The sequence below is a fragment of the Pinus tabuliformis genome, chromosome 1_2 (genome assembly GCF_031772625.1).
Source record: "Pinus tabuliformis cultivar Carrire ecotype Pingquan chromosome 1_2, CPIR1, whole genome shotgun sequence".
Lineage (NCBI taxonomy): Eukaryota > Viridiplantae > Streptophyta > Pinopsida > Pinales > Pinaceae > Pinus > Pinus tabuliformis.
The window spans coordinates 126,409,933-126,436,063 of NC_142298.1; the positions used below are offsets into that span (position 1 = coordinate 126,409,933).

At 39.1% G+C, this 26,131-nt stretch overlaps 1 pseudogene; it reads left to right on the top strand.

Annotated features, from left to right (window-relative positions):
* The first annotated feature begins 3,784 nt into the window (after positions 1 to 3,784).
* LOC149204844 (26S proteasome non-ATPase regulatory subunit 8 homolog A pseudogene) lies at positions 3,785 to 4,273 on the top strand (annotated as a pseudogene).
* Positions 4,274 to 26,131: the final 21,858 nt, after the last annotated feature.

Genomic DNA, 26,131 nt, shown 5'->3' on the forward strand with positions numbered 1-26,131 from the left:
GCATTTGGAGCTCTGAGATGAACGTGTAGCACCAAGGCTTTGAGCTTATGGTGGGTCAAAATTTGGGGTTTTTCTGTGAAAGTAGGGCTCAAAGATCAAGTGATATTTCTCTAACCATAAGGCTTTTTGGAAAAATGAGAGTGGTTTGTGTAGATAAGGATGTTTTGAAAAACATCCTCTCTAATTTTTTAGAAATTAATTTTCATTATCTCGTAATCCGTGCCACAAAATAAAGACTAAAACATAAACTTTAACTTGAAAATGTTTGATTTTCTAACATAGGTCTCCATGAAAGTTTCATATCTCCCAATATATGATACCTGTGTAAACCCTGAAGGAGGTTTTTGTTACTTCTTGTATTATTAACAAAAACCTCTTTTACTTTTGTGGAATTCATCTCCATTTTCTCAAAACCATCCTTTGAAGAAAAATTGGCCCTATGCGTGGCAAAAGATTTGTCCCTTGGAATGATTTCTTGAAAAATGATGGAGAAATGATGTTTATGAGCTGAAATGACCTCATACTCTCTGATATGACCTCCTTGATGCCTCCTCTGCTAAGATATCTCTATTCCCATATAACACCCTAACTCAATGGGAGAGAAAATTAGGGTTTAGTGTAGGAAAAACAAGGGATATGACCTCTCTTATGCCTCCTTTGCTTAGATGTATCTGATCCCATAGCAACCCCTAGCTCAATGGGAAAGAAAATTAGGGGTTAGTGTAGGCAAAAGAAGGAATTTGGGCAATTTATATGAATGAAGGGAAATAAAGGGGATAGGGGGTTTATAAATTCTTAGGAAAATTTTGGGAGGTAGGACGAGATGTTAGGAAGTAGGGGAAAGTTAAATTTCAAGTATGGAGTGAGGGGAAGGGGTCCAAAAGGGTAACACATAGGCCTAGCCTAGAGAAGTGTAAAATTGTAGCAATAGGCTAGGGTTTGTGGGAAAATGGTGATTTTGAGGGATAGAAGTGATCATAAGTGTTTCAGAAGGTATAGTGAGGATAGGGGAAGGTGTATGAGCATAAATATACAAGTTTTGCTGGTATTGTTACCATGGAGGTCATGAAACCAAGAAAAATGCCCTCAAAACCCTAGGAGAGCGAAATGTGTTTTCCAAGCAAAAATGAGAGACATATATGGTAAACACACAACCACTTACTTGGATTTTATGTAATGCAACCTGAAGTTGATGATGAAATCTTATGAAATGATGATTGGGGAATCCTAAAACCTAATGGAGACCTTAGAAACCCTAAAACCTAATGGGAACCTTGGCTGCATGAAATCATGATAAAAATGAATATGATGATAAAGACAAATCATGATTGTAGTACACTCAGCACAAAGGTGAAATGAGCTAGCAAGGAATAAAAATTCTTTAAAAGGATTGGATACAAATCTTAGACTACATGCAGTTACCAAATTTTTGCATGATGACCTAATGGAATGACAAAAATTTGACTGTGGGACCCTAACAAGACATGATAAGAGCCCATTTGATCACTCGTGATAGGATGCAAAGACTGACACTAACATTGGCTCTATTAAACACATACATGGCGGGGTTAATATGAAAGATAAACATTAGATTACTTTTCTTATTCACAATGATACATATTTATAATACATAGGAGTGACCCTTGGTTTCATATTTGATGTGCTCCCTTGGAATCCCTTTGGCTATTCAGCTTCCACACCAACCCTTAGAGGATTAGGTGTCCAAAATTCCCCCCCTTAATCCAAATTGTTATTTATGAGTCCAGGAAGAGAGTTGTAATAAAAAATGTGCAAAAATGCATGGCAACACTAGGCTGAATGTGCTCTTTGAAATGTTGGTATCAAGGGAGGTGGTTTAAGTATGACCACCAATACTGGAATGCTTAGTGTAGTTCCCAGAACTCTTCCAGGTCTGGAAAGAAGTTGAAGTCTTCTGCTAGAGGAAGTGCTACTGATTTTTTGGGGAGAGAAACCTTCAACCATGATAGGGAGGTCTCACCCCACATAAAAGGGATAACATCAACCTAAAAAGGGAGGTCTCAACCTGTTATGTTTTAAGGATTACCACCAACTCTAGAATTATTAATGAAATTCCTAGAAATATTCCAAAACAGAGAAGAAGTTGAAGTCTTCTGCTAGAGGAAGTGTTGCCATTTCTTTGAAGATGCATCACTGACTGAAGGCATGCTCAAGGGCACCTTTGTCTCTCGCTACAACTTTTGATCTGGTATGGCTGGGTGTGGCTCATGCGCTCTTGAGGTGGCTTTGAAGCTTGTAGATGAACATCGTTTCCCCCTTGTCAGATACAACGTGAGATGATGGAGAAAACTCAACTGCAAGATTGTTCAATACTCTAGAACAAGTTCAGACATATGATTGAAATATATTCTTGGTTGTTGATGCCCATTGCCAAGAAGCGATCCATCCAAGATGAATCTTTTTTTTTGCAAGAGGCTTGTTTTTGAAGCATCTGTTTAAAGAATGACTAGTTTTATGACAATGCTTACATGGACGAAGATCAAAATAATGATCTTTCATATGGCCAAGTCAACCACAGTGTTGGCATTTCATAATCTATTGTTGTTGCTATGGAAGAGGAGAAGAATCTGGAACAACTGAAGGTGAATTGTCATGAAGAAATCGAACACTCCGAAACTGGATGGGCTTTGAGTAATCTAGAATATGAAAGGAAACCTCCTTACCATATCCAAGACCTTTTCTATGCTTGTTATGGACAAGCTCTTCCCAAGGTCCGATGAATGACTTGGGAAGTGTAGGTTGAATTTATTCTTTTGCATGCAAATATTTTGTTGCATTAGGCACTGAATGTGGATCTTCCTCAACCTTAATGATTTTATTACTTGCTCGTTGCTGATGGGTGTTTGTTTTAACCTTGAACAAAGGATTGTTTTGAGTAGAAAACAATTTAGAATGACAAATCCCAGAATGTAACACCTCAAATAAAATCTGTTGAAGTTCATCTCACTGGAACTGGGACTCCAACCGCAAAAATTCCATGTTTCCTTATGCATTTTGTAGACAAATTTTAATGTCGGAAAGAGTGTACTTACTGATTTTTTACCATCCCATCCTCTGTAAATGTGCTCCAACTAACCAGTGTGCAATAGCTCTATTTATGCACATACCATGACTTAAACATAAAGAGTTAATCCTCCAACCAACAAGAAACAATGACTGTAATCCACTACATATGCATAACAGTTCACTCACGACCAACATATAAAATTAAATAGAGCGACAAACATTACTCACTACAGATATAACCAGCCTATACCTCACATCAGAAAAGTATTCATAAATTTCTTGACTTAATCCTTCCTCGATAATTTGTGGGAACTCTTCAATTTTCCTTACTTAAAAATAATCCCTCGCTATTGATCCTCTTAAGGCCTTGAAGGATGGTCGAAGGCTTGAAGTTTTTTTTATTATTTTTATTTATAAAAGATGCCCACCTTTAGTGTTGTTGCCTTCGACAGATGCTCAGAGCCGTGGGTTTATTTCTCCAGCTCTCTACGCAACCACTCCTATGCTTCTAGGAAATTGTTGGAACATCGGAGACTAGAAGATATTTCAACTAAGGATTCAACATCACAAGGCTCAAAGCTAACCTTTTTGTAACTATTTTCCTCCTAAACCTCTTTCTTATTCTGTTTTTCCCTTTGGCTTTTTCTTGCAGTGAAAGTATTCTTCGTAACTAGTTGTAGGGTTTGAAGGTGTTGAAATAGCAGATTATCATTGTTTCAAGGAAAGGAAAGCCATTGAAGGCATGCTCTCGGATGTATCTGAAGTATTTGATTGCTTCGAAGCCACTTCTATCAGAAATGATCTATTAACATTTTCAACTTTACTCTCTCAATTGAAGGTTATGTTGACAGTATTTCCAAGCCTCCCACCCTTGTACTGTGAATCACCTGCAGCGATTCATGAACTAACACTAGCAAGGGATATTTTTGAGCATGTTGTTGTTCTAAGTGTAAAAACTGAAGATTAAGATGCCTTTGTGAGGGACTTCTTGTAGCTGAAGCCATATTACATAGTTATAAGAGATCTTATTCAACCATCTGCTCGAGAATATCCAATCCTTCGGCTCAATTTACTGTGTCTTCTGGTGCAAAATATAATTTCAGAACTTCACACAGAGCTGGAGAACCTTTCACCTGAGGCACTTGAGAATCCATGCATTAAGCATGTTGCCGAATTAGAGAAATCATTCATGGAAGGTGCCTATAATTTTGTTCTTAGTTTTTTATAGGCAGTTCAGCATAATAAAATTAACAGTCAAATCCTGGTGCCAAGGATCATAATATGTTTTAACAAAAACTGAAGCAGGGTGAATAACCAGGGAGTGTAACTAGAGAGCATTAACGTAATGACCAGGGAGTGTCACCATAGTGGTATAAAACACATATGAAACTACCGTGCTCATTCCACCAACAGATAAACTACTAAGGACAGTGTTGAGGAGGTTTTAGGCCTGACACACTAACAAAGAAATGACCACCGACATACTATTCTAGTAGGCACAAAAATTGAGAGGTAAATAAATGTAATGCAAGAAAAATTGGTTGTTTAGTTTCCACACCAACCCTTAGAGGATTAGGTATCCAACTGGGGATGGCAGCTCCATGGAGGTGTCAAAAACACCGTAGACCAACTAGTCTTATCCATTGGGCATGGAGTCAAAAACCATTCAAAAGACCAAACTCAATATTGCAAACCGACTGACAAATCGAACTATAAACTAACTGCAAACTTTACTTGAAGATACTACTGAAAAAGATGCCTAGAATTGAGCTTATTCTGTTGAATAATCTAGGGCAAGAAAATTTAATATGATTCTTCATTACATGATAACAATTTGTGAAGTATTTAAACAATTTATCTTAGCTTGATGTTTACTTCATTATTAGCATGTGTATGTTAACTTCATCAAACTGCTATCAAAATAAAAGAAACAAGAACACAAATGATTTTGTTTTCTGCCAAGGCCAACAACTCTCCCTCTTGGAGAGGAAAAACCCACACGTAATTTTCCTCTTATAGAGATTTCATTGACAAGTACCAAGACCATGACCCTTGACACAATCTACCTCTCCAAGACAAAGCCATCAGTCCTCTTCATGTCATTGCTGAGATCATTCTCTTTACTGCACCACAGAGGTCATAACCGTTGTGATCTTCATCACTGCTACAACCTAGATTCCTTTACAATAGTATCACCGAGATCACTTGCTGCACTGAGATCCTCTGAGTCAATGAGATCACTGATATGTGATCATGATATATAATTACTTTGATCACTGTTCCTCGAAGCATGTTGCCTTAACAAGATCTGAACATTGTGATGACTATAGAGAATAATTATGTCGAGATAGAGATCTAGGATCATTGCAATATCTAATAAATTGAGATCCTATACATATACCTTAACTATATTGCGATAAGTCGAGACTCTAATCATGCCAAATTTGTCATGCTCCTTTGTTGTTATGGATCTGAGACTAATCATATTATCACTGCAGCTTACTAGGGTTATGGAGACATTGTTGAACTGAGGATAATCATCCAACTGAGATCCTACCGTGTATTCGCAATCATGACTGCACCTAAAGCCCAAAACAAGGTGCAGTCAAACCATTTTGCGTCTCCCTGCCTCATCCAAAGCCTTGACTATGGCTTCTCTTCTATGCCTATGGCTCTATCTCACTGCGGCTACCTTATGACTGTGGCTTCATCTCCTCAAAATTGTAGCTACAATGGCTTCTTACTGTTGCTTCATTACCCGAAATTTCATAGAGATAGAAGTGGGAAGTTCTGTTCTTTTGAGATGACCCTTCGTGGGTGTATATAGTGGTGAGGGTTCATATGTGAGCTGACATAACTTCATGAATGGATGTCTCTTTATACCAATGCCAACATAACTTGTATTTATGTATTTAATTCATATTTCTCTGTAGTCGACGTGATCATCTCCTTATTGATTCGTTTGCAGACTTCTTGTGGTTGTTCTTGAGGCATTGATCTTTGACTTGGAGGGCTCCTTGTATACATTTACATGGACTCATGACATGATTCTTTGATAGAGAAATAAATCCTAAAGACATCAAGAAGAAGTATTTTACCTAGAGACACTTTTTGCTGATGAAACCAATGTAGCAATATTACAAAAAATAATTTATTTCCTTTTACTATATCAAATACAAAGATCATGTCATTATCAAGACCGAACCTAGTTACACTTTCTTCAACATATTCATCACACCTACTCTAACTGATCCATACATCACCTGATCAAGTGAAATGGAACAGCCAATGCAACCATCTAAGCATTTTTTCTGCTAGTTAAATTCTCCGCAGGTGCTTGCTTATGAGCAAGAAGAGAGAACTATTGAAATGAAAATCCCACGAAAACTTGTAAACAGATTGAACATGAATGAAATTGCGAAGTTTGAGCCCACTAGCTGACCTAAAGAATGTTTCAAAGGGATCTTCATAGGATACATATTTATTTCCAGCGCATCTAATATATTACTGCTTTGCTCTAGGCAATCTTCATAACCTGAATGTGAACTTTCATCATTATCCTTACTTTCTTGATATGACTGTAAATTTCCAGATGAGATTTGTACTAACTCCTGCTAAACAAGACAATGAAGCCAGCTGCCCAATCACATTTTAATCACCTCTGTTTTGAAGCTCATTGCCAGCTAATGGAGAAAAACTTTGACTATAGATATCATCTAAAAGACTAGCTATTGGATAATGAAAAACTTGGGAAGACTGTTGCAACCTATTACATATTGGTTCCAATGAGACCTCATAATTTTCTATAAGTTGCTCTTTCTTAATTGCAGATATAATATGAAAATTTCTCTTCAAAAACTGAAATGTTTCAAAGCATAATGGTAAGGAATTTTCCTGCATTATTTGATCATATATCTCAGTATCCAAGTCTTCAAATGCAACCTGACATTCAATGGCATTCGGGGGTTGAAAATTTGGATCTGAGGAGTCTTGATCAATGATTTCATTTCTCTCTTGATTGTCAAGATCAAAACTCAATGACTATTGATTTGTGATTGCATAAAAGTTGTCTCTAATAAACCGAAATGAAGCAAAACAAATAGGCAAAGATCCTTCACTTACTTCCAAATTTTCTGCACTTTGATGCTCACTACCATAGCTAATATGCATCAACTGATCACTATATTCAAGCTGCTGAAACTGAACTTCCTCCTCCCACAGATCAGCTATTGATTAGTTGTTATAGCTCCAAATCTCACTCTTGGGGTTTGTGATGCTGCACTCATGGCCTAGGGCAACCCCTCCTTCCAGACCTGGTCCAAAATTTAAAAAACAGTGTTTTATTCCCTATACACGACTTTGCCCTGATCTAAATGTGTGTATACATGGGTCTGTGTATATCCAACTCACGTATATGTCTTAAAACACTTAAAAAAAATTTAATCTCCTTAATTTTGCGTGGAGATCGCGGGTTTTACTTGCTGATCACTTGTTAGTGCCCGTGGCCCAACTGTTCCCAACGAATTCCCAACTAAAAAGCTACTTTGGAAGAAGTATAAAAAGGCTTCAATGGGAAGGCCTAAGGGAGGAGAGAAGAGAGAGAAAGGTTATTATGCCGAGATTTCCCTAACCAGGTCTGAAGATCCTTATGCCTCCTGCACTTCCCCCATTTTTACAGGAAACCCTTGTTTCCTTGTGTGATGATGTCCATCTACTACTTTTGATATCATGGAGTAAGTCATGGAAGGATTTTGTTAAAGGCTTGAGGCTGGACGAATCCGGAGGATGGTTTCGCTTGGAGCCAGCAAAAGGACGACTCATGTGAAATTATTCCTTTCTGTACTTTATTTGTCTATAATAAAAGAAACACATGTCTTTGTTCCTGATATAAATCTTCTTCATGTTTATGATATCCATGTTATGATTCATGTATGAATGGTTGTTTAATTGCATAACTAACTACCTTTCAATATATTATGAAGATGATTTCTTTATGATGTTTAGTCCATATACTGTTGTACTTTCTTGAATTGGTTGTTTTTCGGGTCAAAGGGGTGAAATGAACTCCAAGAAGGGCTTGGACCCTAGAAGGACCTTCGCAAATGTAGGACCTCAGGTACGCGCCTTATCGTAGAGTTTGCTTATATTAGCATCATGGCTGTATGGAATGTGTGTTTCTTTGTATAGACAATTTTCAGTCTGCTAGGGTATCAGCCCAAGACCCTAGGGGAAATTTTCCCTTAACAGAATTGGCGACTTCACTGGGGACAACACCATTGTTGTTCCTAGTTTGGGTGTGTTCAAGCCAATCAGGGCTCTTGAAATCTTTTATATACGTTGTTTTTCTTGTTTACAGAAGCGTATATACGCATTTTTCCTTAAGTAAACCCAGGGATACGCAGGTTTCCTTAAGCGCAGTCACGTATACACGCAACTGTATATCAATACAGTCACGTATATCTTGCAATTTTCAAGATTTTTTAAATCTTTTGTTTCTGAAGGTCTGTCTGCTGGTTTGATTCAGTCCTAAATAGTTACTTTTCTGTGTTTTTCTTTATTTTTACAGCAAGTATCTCATTTCAAATTCTCTCTGATTGCAAGAAGTGTTGGTCCTGTTTTTGTGTTCACAAGCGTCATCCTTTTTGTTTTAAACATGCAAGATTTCTTGCTGGAAATCTTGGCTGCTCTGATTCACCGAGGCAGGAAGATTGATCTCAATCTTTGTGTCAAATATTGTTTTGGTGACCTTTTTGTTTGCTTGACAAAACTACTTTTTGTGACCATCTACTTTTCTTGTTTCATGAAAGTTGTTGATTGGCACTTTCTTGAAAATTTCTTTTTGATCTTTTGGTCTTTGTTGCCAAAGCTTTCATTGATGCTTTTGATTGTTAAGAGCATATTTAAACACATTTTTTTTCGATAATTTTTCATCCATTTTGTGTTGTCAACTTGCAAAAGTGTTTGTTGCCTATTCTTCAATCATAAAGTTTCAGTCTTGTTGAGAGAATTTTTGAAAAGACATTTTTTGTTTTCGCTTTTGAAGAAATTTTTTTGAAAAACTTGGTTTTGCTTTCTTGAACTTTGTTTTGATTTGGTTTCCTTTTAGTGAATGAAAGTGCATTTTTGTTTGTCTTGAAACTTGTTTTCAGTGTTTAGATGAAATGAATGGTAGCAACTCATATTCCATCTAAACATTTTAAGTGGCAAGAGTCTTAAGTCTTGCATCAGCATGTACTCATTGCATTAGGATAGATTTGCACATTTTTTTAGGCATCCATAGTTTTGTTAACTTTTGTGAGTGTGATGCGTGAGTAAAAGAGAAGAAAGGAAAATTTGTTGTTTTTCTTGAAGTTCCTCTGAACCCTGTAGAAATTTCTTTTCATCGAAAAACGAAAACAAGTGCATTTGCATGTATTTTGGTTTTTATTGATTTCTTTTGCATCAAAACACCACTAGTTTCACTTTTGCTTATCCCTTGACTTAAAGAATAGCCCATTTAAAAACAAGTGCTACTTAAAATATACTAGAACTTTTTATAATTGTCAAGTTAGACACACCAACAAGTTTTAGGATATTTTAGGGCCTTGGATTAGGTGAGTGGAGAGATAACTCTCCAAGGCCATTTAAATTTTCAAACATAGGAGTCTGAATAGTGAGTGAAAATCCAATAGCGTAAGAGAGACCAGGAAAGCTCCAAATTTGGGAGTTAAGAACGAGGGTTCTTGACGACAGGGAAGAGAGATACCCCCTCTCCTACTTGTTCGATCTTACCTCACGACTGTTCTGCCTGGCTTCCGCAACGAGTTGGTATCCATAGTTGCTACTCCTAGGGATCTACACAGGTGGCTATGGAGGGGAATCCCATGGCAACTGAGGTCGACGTTGCATCACTCTAAACAGTACTATTGGAGGGCACCCTTATGAAGCTTGGGGGCTTGCACTGGCGTAGGCTGTTGTTAGGAGGTTAGTGTAACTTCCTCCGTTACCTTCACCGATAGGACTAGGCTGTCATTATCCCAAACTATCTTCAGAAGGCCCCTTAATTCACTTTCTTGTATTTTGGTGTCCGGTCCTAATCACCCGGAGTGGAAATACTTGGAAGTTGTTTGACTGGATGATATCTTTTAGGGACTTTATAGTGTGTGCTCTATGGTCTTAGTTGACCTAGCTTTCAATTTTTTGATTCTTTAGTTAGATCTTAATAAAAAATTCAAAGTGGTTGACTGATCACCTAGAAGGTCTCGAAGACTTCGTGGTCTTTCACCACCAAGTTTAGAGCCTTCTCCTAGAAGGCGCAGAGGTAATACTACTGGTGGCTTTCGTCCCATGACAGCTGATGCATCGGGGATTGATCCTCCTCTCGGGGGAATTATTGTTCAAGTAAGGCCAGGCACTTCCGCAGAACAAGAGAGGAACACTTTAGTTCTTTCTCGAGTTCTCTTTCAAATAGAGAATAACATAGAGGTAGAAGAACTCTCAAAGTCATTAGCGGCTCCGAATTCTCCCCTACCATCTAGCTATTTGGAAGTATTACAACACGTTGGGACTCCGACGCATAGACCATCAAGTCCAGGTCACGTTACGCACTTACCGTCGATGACCACTACTGGAAGCATGGCTTCTACTACAAGTGCTACAACTATGCAGACTTCAACATCAGTACAAGGGGAAGGAACTATTTCCATCTCCTATGCTTCTTTGTTTGGGTCTTTTGCTACCACATCTTTAGTTGGGTCTACCTCCATTCCTTCCACGAGTGGAAATTCCCAAACCAATGCTTTTAGTTCTGGATTCTTCCCATTTGGCACCCATTCACAGGGTATTCCTTCAGTTCCATTTAGTGCCTCCACATCCATGATGAGTGGATCAAATTCATTCTAGGGTTTTCCTTTCGAAAGTGGTCATATACCACATTCCAACCCGACAGTAGGATCTATGCCTTTTTCTTCTACAGGACAAAGCAGCAATCCTTTCCAAGGTTGGACTAACCCTGCGATTAGTGGCATGGGAACTGAGAATCCATTTTTCAGCCAACAAGGGAATAGGCCATACTCCACAGTTAGCTCATTTCAAAGTATTCCTCCCTTAACTTCTGCTTGGAATCCGTATCAGGGTTTATCAACTCCTTATAATCCTTTAGGAGGAAGCTTTGCTGGTTATGTAGGTTTTGCGACTGGAGTTGGTCAAACTCTGAGTTTTTTTGGATCACAAGGCTTGCCTTTTGGTTCAGCCGATTCTACTGGATACTTCGGGCAGCCTAGTGCCTTTCAAAATCCAGGCCAATATTTTCAGAACTTTGGGAGCTCCACCCAATCTGGGTGGAATCCCCAAGCTCCTCCTAGGCTTCCGTTTCTGGAAACTTTAAACTTGCCAGATCTCACTAAATTAACAAATGATCCAATCAAATACAATCTAGCCTGGCCTCCGGTCCCAACCAAACTCCCTTCGAACATTCCAAAATTCAAAGGGAAGAGTGGTGAAGACCCAAGCGACCATGTAACCACATTCCATTTGTGGTGCTCATCTAACTCCCTTAGTGATGACTCGATTAGGTTGAGACTTTTTCAATGCACCTTCACTGGTAATGCAGCCAAATGGTATATCGAGTTGCCAGGGGGCAGATTTACATATTTTGCTGACTTAGTTAATATTTTCTTAAATCATTTCCAGTTGCCTATCCGTTATGATGCAGGAACTGAACTTCTGGCCAATTTTCATCAGGACACGACAACTCACATTTCTGATCATATTCAGGAATGGAGACGGAGAAAGAGGCTCATTAAAGCTGAAATCCCTCTGGAGTACTGTCTTGAATGGTTTTTGAAATCTTTACAACCTGAGATCTCTAAGGATGTCTCCATGTCCAGAGTCTAGTCTGAGGAGCAAGCCATTTTTAGGGCCCAACAATTAGAATTGATCTACTCTCAGTCTGGGATTCTACAAAAATACTTTCCAGATGCTCCTCGGTCTAAGGTTGATATAGCCAAGTCGAAGCCAGGTCCCCATGCGGATGGTATCGTTGTATCGGTAGACACAAATGCGGTGAACTTGTTGAGCCAATTGCAGTAGTTGTCTTTGCAAACTGCTCCTAACAACCAAGTCACTTCGTTTAACCCTTCGGCTTCCCAAATCTCTTCGATTAATACCGTCTAATCTGATAACCCTAAAGGAAATCAAAATTCCAATGGGAAAAATAAAGGACGAGGTAAGAAAAAGAACCAGGATGGGAAGGCTGATGCAAATAAATCCAGCAATAATGCTGGTGGTGGTAGAAATGAGTCTAGAAAGAAAGTCAAGTTTCCATGCAAGTTGTGCAGTGGAGACCATTTAACTCATCTCTGCCCAAAGATTTAGGATGCTCAGCACTTGTTAGGGTAGCAAGGGGCTTCTAGTTCTCAAGCTATGTTAACCAACCCTTTTCCCCAAGGGCAACAACTTCTTGCTGGCACGAGTTCAAACACTGGTACCTCCGCAGGGGGCAACCAGGAAGGGGAAAAATCATCAAATGTTTTCATGATGGGTTCTCATGCTAATGTGGCCACATGGTCACACAATTATGGTGAAGGAAAAACTTCCAAGGATAAAACAGTTCCTGAAACTAACAACCCACTTCATATTGAGCGACCCTCTGTTGAGACTATACCATGGGTACCGAAAGGTTCCGGTAAATGCGCGGCTATTAACCCTAATATTAGGGCAGCCCAGAATTACTCCATTGTTGAGGATCTGGCTCAGAGTCCATGTGCTATGTCCGCTTTAGAGGTGCTCCAGTCGTGTCCCACTCAAAGAAGTGCATTGCTATCATCAATGGGGGTAGTGGATCCAAATAATTCTTTAGCTCTCATTTTTGATATGAATAATGTCAAAAAGAGACTTCCTCATCACATGGCTTTCCAGATAAAGTCTACCTACCAGAAAACAAATATTTTCGACAGTTATAGATGAGGGAGCTTCCACATGTTGCATGTCTATGTCATGCTGGAAGGCCATTGGATCACCGTCGGTTGTTCCTTCACGTACCCTCTTGACAACGTTTGATGGTCATTCTCATAGGCCATACGGGATTATCTTGGCCTTTTCTATATGTGTTGGAGGGAAGGTCATTAATGTAGAAGTAGAGGTCATCGATGCTAACCTAGACTATAATCTCCTCTTAGGAAGGAATTGGGTATATGAAATGGACGTCGTTGTTTCGACTCTCTTTCGTGTCATTTGCTTTCCTCATGAAGGGAAGATCGTTAAGGTTGATCAATTGGATTATTGTCCAGTCGATCCTCGAGCAACTTCGGACTCTACTATTCCCTTAGTGGATAATCCCCGTCTGCCTACTAAGAATTTAGGAGTCAGGATGTACTCTTCATTGATGGGTACGTTTGATCTACCCCCTCCTACTGCTAGAATAGATACAATTTCATCCTCTAGGGTCCCCTTACGGAAAGAGTTTGTTCAAGCTCGTCATTTTTCGGATCCTGGACCCTTATCTTCATCTGTGACCACACCAAATGATGGCAAGGTGGGTGGAATAGAATCTCTTATGTCTGCAGTAGAGCCTATATGTGAATCTATCGATAACTCTGCAGATAACCATTCTACTCCTTCCTCTGGGAAAGAGATAGATGGTGATGTGGCTCATTCTCGGACCCTTGATTCCACTTCTGTGTTAGATTGCTCGGATATTGTCTTTCCATCTGATGAAGTGATATTCAAAGAAATGACGGTTGAAGATCAACCTTTGGAAGATTTACATCGTTGGTCATGTTTTCATTCCCCTTTGCATGAAGTCGAATCCAGGTCCTCCAATCTGACTAGCGATGTTCGTACAGTTCCTTTGGCTCCAACACAGTCATCTGCTGAAGGAAGTATATTGATTGGTTCGATAATTGTACCGATAAACATCCCTAGGAATAAGTGGGCGGAACCCCGTGATGGGCTCTACCTTAAGAAGTACTTTGCTTAAGTAGCAACTAGGCAATGGCTTATTTGTACATTATGTATATTTGTACATATCTCATTGAGAGTTTTTGATATCAACACTTTTTGGTCTGCTGTGGCAGGTGTTGATGGATGACTTGGTCTATTTTGGATTCACCGATGGTGCTAGTCGGCACACTCGAAATCTCGCTTCCGCAGCTTGGGTACTCTACTATCCAACTGGTCAATTGATGGTATCAAGGGGCATATGCATTTGTCCCGCTTCAAATAACATGGCTGAGTATACTGCCGTCATTAATTTACTATCCGAGGCAATTTCTTATGGAATCGACTCATTGGTAGTTTATCTTGATTCATAATTGATAGTGTCACAATTGAACAACATTTATCGGGTAAGGGATCCATGTTTATATCGCCAGTATTTAACAGTGAGGTTGTTGCAAAGATCATTTACTTATATTAATTATTTTCACATTCCAAGATCTCATAATTGGTTAGCAGATTCTATCGCTAATCAAGCATTAGACTAGCACATCAGTCATTCATCACAATAAAATCAAGCATCAAAAAGTCGAAACTTTATATATATATATATATATATATATATATATATATATATATATATATATATATATATATATATATATATATATATATATCTCATAAAACATCTCGAGTGTACATAAGTCTGTCCAAAAAATATACAAAATTGGGACTCAAATGCCCATAATCATGTCCGGTATATCTAATGCCCCAGCTCAGGATGAGTGGCTAAGTAGGTAGCTATCACATTGGCTACACGCCTAAAAGTGCGAACCCAGTCACGTGGCATGCCAACCACATGACGTTGCATATCCTTAGGAAGGTCCTCTACAGCAGCCATCGGTACTCGGTGAGTTAGTCTCACCAAGTGTCGCTGAACTATATGTAGAAGTCGTTCTGTATCAACAGCCACCTCTTCGGCTCCTCGGCCACACCATCCATGCCGTGGGAACCCATCTGGTTGTACCAGCCCAATATCTGGAACGTGTTCATCATATTAGTCATTTGAATCCCATCAAAAATATTTTTCAAAATTCATTATTATATTTGAAAAATCCAAAAAAAAAATCATAAATTCACAAAATAATTACCAATGTTTCCCCATGCTGCGGTCGATGGTAATGCTAGATCGGGATCTCCTCGGAAATCCAACCCAGCATAAGGGTAGTCATCTATGGCGATGATCTGTTAATCCCACCATGAAAAGAAGTCATCATCAAATGCACTCAGTGGGACTTCCCCACCCCCTAGACATTTCATCATGTCGGCCCACCTGCCCATTTATGGATCTCGTGGGGTGCTGATGGAAACTGCTACCCTAGGGTGGAGTGCAGGGACCCTCTCAAAAAATAAAGAACACAGAATAGTCCCATATCCAAAGTTTTTGGTCTGCCCCCTCTTGATAGAAGTGAGCTGGCTCTTCATGCTAGCTAGAAGAGGAGTGCACCAGTCAAATATAATGGTAAGACAGTCAACTACCATGCTCATGGTTAGCCGTGATGCCTAGTGCAGAGAAGCTGATCTGTTCACTCGAGCTATGGTGAACAGGATTATCCTCAGCGGTAAACTCACCACATACGTGATGGAAATTTGACTTCCAACCTTCTTTGGATGTCTCGGGTAATATATCTGTACGTAGTCCTCGATCGAGAGACTACTCCATGTCCTGCCTTGGGAATGTACTACCTCTCCCCTTCGGGAAAGGCCTGTGATAAAATAGATATCTTCCACTTCTATCTTGAGTGGCATTTGGTCAATCAGAAAGGCATCGTCCTCGATATTCTAGTAATCAATGAGCATCTCAAGCAGACGTGTGTTTGCTTTCATCTTTGGTAGTTTGAAGAATTTAAGCAAACCACATCCCCGTAAGCCATCCAAAGCATCAGGATCATTCATGACCTCATCATCCACTGCAGTATGCTCTCTTTCTCACCACGTGACTGGCATCCTAAAAGAAAAATGAATTTGGGCTATTAGTTTTTTTGTTTGAAATGTTCACGGAGTATACACGGGTCCCTTTGCACACAGTCGCATGTAGGGCCCACGTGTACATGGGTTTCATATTACCAACTCGCTTATACGCCGCGGCGAAATTTTTGGCAAAAAATTCAACGGTAAAACATTAATTAAAAATTGCAAAACTAGTCACAATGGATTGCAAGACAAGTATAAGAGTTACCTGGGGATTTTGGAAGAATTTGAATGGTTGAATTTGGCATATGGAAAACTTGCTTCTTTTGCTCCACTTCTCTGCTCTCAAACTCAAATGGTGAAAATGATGAGTCCAAAAAACTCTTTTATAGGTTTTGAAAATGCAAATTTTTTTCAAAAGTTTATTTTGTTTAGCCTCATGTAACTTTTAACTTGGGAGCTTGCAATGCTGAGAATGGTTTGATTTTCAAGACATTTTGGACGTTTTTTGACAGTTTCAAGACGGTTCCATGACTGCTAACCCGTCATGGCAGGTATCATTTTCTCACTGGCATATAGGTTAGGGAAGCCATTTTTCCGTTGCATTATGCATACTAGCCTCCATTTGTCGATACATCTGCCATAGGGTCGATCCCATTGTGTTATGGTTCGTAAGCCATCTTCACTCGCTGATTTTTTAAAATCATGACACAATGGTAGAAGCAATCCTTTACATGGGCATCGTAGTTAGCACCTCACTGACATTTGTTGCAAATGCTGCTCCGATCTGAGTAGGCTCGGGAGTCCTCTTTAGTCCCGCCATGACTTATGCGATGAAGCCTCATTCCTCTTTTCTTCTTCGTTTCGTTCTGGCCTTATACCCTAGAGGCTCCTTTGTGTTGAGTTGTACCATTGCATTGCATTTTGACCATTTGTACCTTTTGGCCTTGAGCCGGCTTCACTTGGACTTGTGTTTAAGCCAACTTTTGACCATGTTGACTGCAAAATCAAACTTGCATACCTTTAACTTCTGCAACTTGACACACCTTGACCCGTGGAAGGAACACACCTTTGAGTGTCACTGACCAGTTTCACCTCCCTGCATTGAGCATAGGAATGTTCCCATCCCAGGAACTAGATCATCTGTTTCACTGACTCTTGTTCCTTCCACTGTATCATAGCATTCTTTTATTCTTTTTCTAGCTTAAAAGAAAAAGACAAAAAATTATATATTCCAAAAAGAGTTGGAATGGGACAATATTTCCTTTTATTGTTGGCAGCTAGAGTCATTAGTGTCACCCTTGAACAAAGCACTCAAAAAAAGTCTCCTCCATTTGGGCGGGATTTAGTTTGACTTAGGTACACCTTAACCTTGTTATTGAGTCAGTTCTCCCCCGATTGGTTATATCTTCCAATCATATGGAGGGTTCGTTCGTGCCTCCTGCATGACGAACTTATACAGAGTCATCATATGCTGCCACATAGTCACATTGAGTCGTGCTTTTGTTCAAGGGAAGTTAGCCTCAGTCAACCTCTCTGTGGTGTCTCTTGAATCATTTTTCAGTCGGCCATCCTTGGTTGTCAGTATCATGTCTATCATCACATCAGTTATATTGGTCCTTCACTCGTGCCAGTTCAAGAAGGTCCCCATTGACTTCTTGCTGGCGGGTCTTGTCCTTATCGACGACGACATCTTGTTCTGAGGACAGGCCTAGAGCTGCACCCTAGCCCTATTTTCATTATTGATAGGTCACCTTGTGCTCAACATCGATGAGTATCATGGGTCTTTGACTGAGTGGTTTCCCTTGTGTTCGACATCAGCTTATATTATCACACATTGGGATTCGTGCAGTACCTTGGTTTCCATTTGACCCTATTGGTGGATACCTCGCCTCCGTGTCAGCTTCCATTATTGGTTGGTTCAGAGGGTTTTCATCGTGTGCTAGCCACATCTTGTGTACGCCAGAAACGTACTTCGGTCAGGTTACTACATCTCTTTCATCTGATTCCTTCCACATTATTGGCCTACGGGTTACACTCATGCTAGATTGATGAAGGATTCCTTAATTCCTTCCTTCTAGCGGATCTTTCCCTATTGACTCCAACTCATTGCTCTGGGGCAAAGATCTAGAGTCCATTTGGCAGTACCTTGGGGTTTGCAGTCATTAGTGGCAGATCCTTCACTATTGACTGTGGAAAACCATCATTGTCTCCTGATCGATAGATTCTTACATGTGTTCGACTCCAGCTCATCTATTCACACTTGTTAGATTGTACTGGGTACCTTGACGCTCATTATCATTATCGGTGAGTAGTCTCGCGTTTGTTAACGGTATACATCAATGAACGGTAATCAAACGATTTATCACATGGTTGACTTCAGATCATTTATTCCCATGGTGTAGAAATGTACCACAGCGGTCGGTGAAGACCTCAGGTTGTATCAACATTCATTGGTTCACTTGACAGTTGCTTCTATTGCTGCTAGTTGATACCATTCCACCTTATATGTTGTAGTCAGTCATGGCGACATTCTATATGTTGGCACCTGAGCTTTCAGTGTAGTACCATCCTATTCCATCATGTTCAGTTGGTATCTTTTGTGATCAGTTTTCGATATCAGTGATCCAGTTCATCCTTCAGCATCATTGACATTCTTATATGTGATATTCAGACATGTACTTCTTTGATCATGATCAGATGATCCATTATGTTTTTCCAGTTCTTTATACTTGTACACTTAGTGGATCCGCTTGTACTTGATATGCGGACATGCTTTACTTTTTTTGAGCATGGGTATGCCCGCCTTAGACAGTGTTTCTTTCTGATCTCTTTTTGTGGCTTGGCAGGCTGAACTCTGGTGAAGTCCTTCTCGGTTTTTGACAGATTTCCTTTCCATGTACTTTCTTAATACATTTTGGCCATCATGTACCCCTTCTGACCTCATATATTAGGGGGCATCTGTTATAGCTCCAAATCTCACTCTTGGGGTTTGTGATGCTGCACTCATGGCCCAAGGCAACCCCTCCTTCCAGACCTGGTCCAAAATTAAAAAAAAACAATGTTTTATTCAGTATACGCGACATTCCCCTGAGCTAAACGTGTGTATACATGGGTTTGTGTATACCCAACCCACGCATATGTCTTAAAACACTTAAAAAAAAATTAATCTCCTTAATTTCAGGTGGAGATCACAGGTTTTACCTACTGAACACCTATTAGTGCTTGTGGCCCAACTGTTCCCAACGAATTCCCAACTAAAAAGCTACTTTGGGAGAAGTATAAAAAGGCTTCAATGGGAAGGCCTAAGGGAGGAGAGAAGAGAAAGAAAGGTTATTATGCTGAGATTTCCCTAACCAGGTCTGAAGATCCTTATGCCTCTTGCACTTCCCCCATTTTTACAGGAAACCCTTGTTTCCTTGTGTGATGATTTCCATCTACTACTTGTGATATCATGGAGTAAGTCATGGAAGGATTTTGTTAAAGGCTTGAGACTGGACGAATCCAGAGGATGGTTTCGCTTGGAGCCTACGAAAGGATGACTCAGGTGAAATTATTCCTTTCTGTACTTTATTTGTCTATAATAAAAGAAACACATGTCTTTATTCCTGATATAAATCTTCTTCATGTTTATGATATCCATGTTATGATTCATGTACAAATGGTTGTTTAATTGCATAACTAACTGCCTTTCAATATATTATGAAGATGATTTATTTATGATGTTTAGTCCATATATTGTTGTACTTTATTGAATTGGTTGTTTTGCGGGTCAAAGGGGCGAAATGAACTCCAAGAAGGGCTTGGACCCTAGAAGGACCTTCGCAAATGTAGGACCTCAGGTACGCGCCTTATCATAGAGTTTGCTTATATTAGCATCATGGCTGTATGGAATGTGTGTTTCTTTGTATAGACAATTTTCAGTCTGCTAGGGTATCAGCCCAAGACCCTAGGGGAACTTTTCCCTTAACAGTAGTCTGCAATATTTTCCTCTGTTTGGAGAATAGAATCATCGTCTTACTAATCAAACTTAGGAAAATCATCAATATAAATAATATAATCAAGCATACACGTCAGATCAAGAAAATCTTTTGGATTGCCCACTTGTTTTTCTTCAATTAATGAGCCATCATCCTGAACATCATACTCATTCCTTGTGATCATTTTCTGCATCATCACTTCCACTGCACTTACCAAAATGTCGAGCTTTACCTCTAATGATGTCGAGTGCTCTACATCTATGTTCCCTCTCTCTTCTGCCTTCAACTTTTCCTTTCTTATCAATAGATTAGCCTCTACATCTACTACACTATTCTACATCTCTTCAAGTGTCGCAAGGTTCCCTTCTCTCAGCTGAAACTCCATTTCCGGATCAAAGGGTTTCAGATAATGCAAGAGATCTGAGCCAGGAGGAGGTCCTATATTAGTAGGCATCGAACAATAGACCCGGTTAAATCTGGCAAAAAATTGTTGTACTATCTCCCATGGCTATCTTTTCATATGGTTTTACTCTTCTAGAATCAAGAAAGGGTTCTCTTTGACCACCCACTTGTCGAGGAAAACTTTGACGAACTGCGGAAAATCTAAGATGCTCGCAGCAGGAAGGTTTTTGAACCAACTCTTGAATTTTCCTTGAAAAGAAAGAGGAAACAACCGAATACTAACATCCTCTTCGTCAACTTAAAAAGGTCGTGGAAAGTCTCAAAATTCTGCATATGTCTCTTAACAATGATCTTGTAACATTCACCATCAAACCTTGGCAGATATAGGTAATGATTTTCAGGGAGAGCATGGTATATAGGAGGTAACATTATAGGCTTATATCTATTCGGGGATGTAGAAGGTGTAAGACTATGCACACTAGCTGTAGGATCAGTTTTAGTCCCTTTAGGCTCATCAAATCGAAAAGGATATGCACAAGTTTTAGGTAAGAGGTCGTGATCTTGATCAATATCAAAGGGAAATTTGGTATTTACACTCTTCAAATATGTAGAATCAAATACAAGACTTTGATCATCTTTTTCATACAATAAGCTCTGAAAACCTTGCGAGACGGTTTCAAGAAAAGAGAAGAAATGTTTTATAAGAAAGTAAATTACATCTTGAATGCAATTCCATTTTGAGTACCTGGCTTTTGCATATGATTCTTCTATATTCCTGCTGGCAAGGTTGATCATCTAGTGGAATATTCAAATCTAGTTGATTGGATTCGGCATAAATGTTTCGTAATCTAGATTCCTTCGACAACGAATTTGACAGGAAATAAAAAAAAAAACTCAGAACCTTTGGATTCTTCACTAGTGCGGTCTTTAAATCAATCTGAACTATTTGGAGTCGCCAGGTGAAAGATGCATATCCTTTCTGTGTCTGATCACTGTTCACCATAAACAATCAAATCTGATCTTTGTTGTCCTTTCTGAGGGAAGATATATCACTCGTTTCCTCGAAAATGATGCCAAAAATGTTATCGCCTACAAGGTCCAAGGCTGAGGAAATCAAAAGAGGTAACCTTGAACCACTTTTAGTTGAGTAGCTAGCCCTACTGAACCAGAGAGGGATATCTATTAATATCTGTCAATGAGTAATTGAAAAGAAATGGATTTTAGGCTAGATGCATAAGTCTTGTTTGTGTATTTGAAAATTTAGGGTTTTTAGGTTTGCTGGAATAAGGATGAGAGTAGGCAATTAGGTCAAGGTATAAAGTGTGCAGTAACAGGCATAAAGAGGAGCTAGATAATAATGTGTTGGGGTGAACTTATGACTTAGACATGTAGTAAAGGTATGAGAGTTTCAGAAATCATAATGAGAATGTATTAGCATGAATTCATTAATCTTAGAAGAAGAGAAACAAAAGAATGATTTTCCACATAAACAAAACTTTGAATCTAAGAATTCTGCATATATGGCTATAAGAAAAACGATAAAAAGAAATAAAAGCATGTAAAGGGAGACGATTTCATAAATAAGAAACTGATATGAAAGTAAAATAACACCACAGACTCACTGAACAAGTATTTCTGAAAATTACCTACAATTGCTCCTTAAATAGCTATATGAAAACATAAGGTGCAAGTCTCTCCAAGAAAGTCCAACCCTTCTCACTCAATGAGAAATCATACATATAGACTCAAAACAACTATTTCCCCACCTTTAGGGGTTTCATCCTTAAGTGGTGTAACAATTCATAAGAATCTCTCAACCAACAAGAGAGAGTAAGAAGGTTAAACACAAACTCTTCTTTAAACTTTGATTTTTTGTTTTGCCACCTTTATAACGCTTAGTTAAGCACAAAAACAACCTATCATGCTAATTAATTCAATAATTACATCATCAAGTCCTTAAAATATCCAAATTACATCATAAAACAAATAGCTGGCGAAAATGAAGTGAAAAATATAGCTAGAGGTATAAGCGTAGCGCATTTGGCTATAATTGCAGTGCATTTTGCTATAAGCATAGCACCATCTTGCAAGAAGGTTTTTGAAGCCTTCTAGAAGTAAAATTTGGAAAGTAAGAGAACGGTGAACTAGAAGGTTCTGTCTACATTCTTGAACAACATGAATTGTTCAAAATGGACCAAGGAAATGCCTTCAAAAATTGATTCTCCCACGGCTGCTCTATAAGCGCAGCGCCTACTTCAGAATAGTGGCAGAAAGTGACGTTTTCACCTCTTTCTTTGCCTTTTCTCCTAAACAGTTTGTTGACATGCATAAAAAGGTGGATATATGTGACCCTTAGGTCAATATCTATCCAAGGATATAATTTTTTAGCATTTGGAGTTCTTAGATGAAGGAATTTCGGAAAACTCAAAGAGGTGATTGTATATAAGAATGTTTTGAAAAAACCCCTTTCATTTTGTGGAAATTAATTTTCATTTGCTTGTAATCCATGCCACAAAATAATGACTAAAACAGAAACTTTACCTTGAAAGTTTATGATTTTCTGACATAGGTCTCAATGAAAGTTTCATTTATCCCAATATATGATACCTATGTAAAACTTGAAGGATGCTTTTCTTCCTTGGTGTATTATTAACAAAACCTCCTTCACTTTTGTTAAATTCATCTCCATTTTCTTAGAACCATCCTTTGAAGAAAAACTAACCCTATTTGTGGCAAGTGATTTGTCCCTTGGAATGATTTCTTCAAAAATGATGGAGAAATGATGTTCATGAGTTGAAATAGCCTCATAATTTCTTATATGACCTCCCTTATGGCTCTGATCATATGTCTTTGATCCCATAGCAAACCCTAGCTCAATGGGAGAGAAAATTAGGGTTTAGTGTAGGCAAAACAAGGGATTTGGGCAATTTATAAGAATGAAGGGAAATAAAGGGATAGGGGGCTTCTAAATTCTAAGGAATATTTTGGGAGGTAGGGAGGGAAGTTAGGAAGTAGGGGAAAGTGAAATTTTTAGGATTGAGTGAGGGGAAGGATTTGAAAAGGGTGAAACAAAGGCCTAGCCTAGAAAAGTGTAAAATTGTAGCAATAAGCTAGGGTTTGTTAGAAAATAGTGATTTTGAGGGATAGGTGTTATCAAAAGTGTTTCAGAAGGCAGATTACGGATAGGGGAAGGTGTATGAGCATCAAGATACAAGTTTTGTTGCTAGTTTTACCATGGAGGTCATGAAACCAAGAAAAATGCCCTCAAAACCCTAAGAGAGGGAAATGAGTTTTCCAAGAAAAACTGAGAGAAAAATATAGTAAAAACATGGCCACTTACTTGGAGTTGATGTAATGCAACTTGAAGTTGATGATGAAAGCTTATGAAATGATGATTTGGGAACCCTAAAACCTAATGGAGACCTTGGAAACCCTAAAACCTAGTGGGAACCTTGGGTGAATGAAATCATGATAAAAATGAATATGATGATGAAGACAACTCATGACTGAAGTACACTCAACAAAAAGGTGATATGAGCCAGCAAGGAATAGAAATTCTTTAAAAGGATTGGAGGAAAACCTGAGACTACATCCAATGACCAAATTTTTGCATGATGACCTAATGGAATGACAAAAATTTGACCATGGGACCCTAACAAGACATGATAAGAACCCATTTGATCACTGGTGATAGGATGCAAATACTGACACTAACATTCGATCCAACTGGGGATGGAAGCTCCTTGGAAGTGTCAAGCACACCATAGACCAGGTAGCCTTATCCATTGGGCATGGAGTCAAAAACCATTCAAGAGACCAAACTAAATATTGCAAACCGACTCACAAAACGAAATGTAGAATAATTGTTACTAGAAGATACTACTGAAAAGGATGCTTAGATTTGAGCTTATTCATCACACCTACTCTAACTGATCCATACATCACTTGATCAAGTGAAATGGAAAAACCAATGCAACCATGTAAGCATTTTGTCTGCTAGTTGATTTCTCCGCAAGTGCTTGCTTATGAGCAAGAAGAGAGAACTATTGAAAGGAAAATCCCACAAAAACTTGTAAATAGATTGAACCTTAATCAAATTGCAAAGTATGAGCCCACCAAATGACCTAAAGAATGCTACAAAAGGATCTTCATAGGAATACATACTGATTTCCAGCCCATCTAATATATTACTACTCTACTCTAGGCAGTCTTCATAACATGAATGTGAACATTCATCTTTATCCTTACTTTCCTAATATGACTGCAAATTTTCAGATGATCTTTGTACCGAGACTCTTGCTGAACAAGACAATGAAGCCAGTTGTCCAATCATTTTTATCACCTCTGCTTTAAAGCTCATTGCCAGTTAATGGAGAAAATCTTTGACTATAGATATCATCTAAAACAATAGCTATTGGATCGTGAAAAAATTGGGAAAACTGCTGCAACCTATTACATATTGATTCCTTTGAGACCTCATAATTTTCTATAATATCCTTCACTTACATCCAAATTTTTTGTACTTTCCTCCTCACTACCATATCTGATATGCATTGGATGATCACTGTATTCGAGCTGCTGAAACTGAAGTTCCTCCTCCCACAAATCAACTGCTAACTGGCCTGCAAGATTTGCTTCTGTTTGGAGAACATAATCATCGTCATACTGATCAAACTTATGCAAATCATTGATATAAAGAATATCATCAATCATGTTGGCATTATGATTCTGGTTTGGCTCTATGGTACAGGTATTGTACTTGATGGAAACTCACTCAAGTGGCAAAACTCTATTCAGGCTCTTAAAATAATGGAAAATAAGAGGTTTGCAGGTGCATCGTTCAAAAGGTACAGACCCGCAGGTTCGCCATCTAGGGAGTGCGGACATACCTGCAGGTTCACCGTTCATAAGGTGCGGTCCCCCAGTTCACTCACTCCAATGCAGAGAAGCACGCTCACGTGGGGTATCCTATGTTTGGCCCTTGGTTTTTAACCCATCTTTTACAATCCTATGGTTTTGGCCCGTGGTATAGGATCTAATTTATTGAACCCCGGTTTGGATCCCTTGTATTGGTTTTTGATGGTTTTGTCCCATGGTGTGGATAAGGGTTTGACTATAAAAAGGGGAAGGAGATCACTTGGCTAGACACTTGTGAAATTTGAATATCTTAAGATCTGAATGTTTGAGTGATTGGTTTTAAAAGCTAGATCTAAATCAAGGAGAAAATGTAAGGCGAATCTATTGATAAGTCATGTTCTCTCGGGCACATGATCAGATCTGTGGATCTGACTGACTGTGGCACATCGGAGGACTGTTAATTTGTCCCTAATTAGAGGTTCGCAGGTGATCCACGGTGTAATTGCGGGGGTATGCAGTGCAGGAGAAGACACAGTGTGGGGGTACGCAGCGCAACAGAAGGCGCAGTGCGAGGTACGCAGCGCAGAAGAAAACAAGGTGCGGAGATAAGCAGAGGCACAGAAGGAACAGTGTAGAGGTACGTGGTCAGATAGAGAGTACAATCCGTATCTGAGTTGAGGTACGCAGTTCAGCAGAAGGAGAAAGTGCGGTGGTACGCAGAGCAGCAGAAGGATATGGTGCGGATCTGCGCAGTTCAGGCACAGAAAAGTTGCGGATATTCACAGGTTTATTTCGGTGAAGTTGCGGACCTGTCTTAAAACATTTGTTGACTGCCTTTTATCTATTGCTACAGAGTTCTGGGTTTAGATTTCTGGTATTACTTTTTTGTTTACAGCATTCTGAGAAGTTGGGTGATTCATTGGTTGATTGTATAAGGATATTGGGTGATTTGCATGTACTTG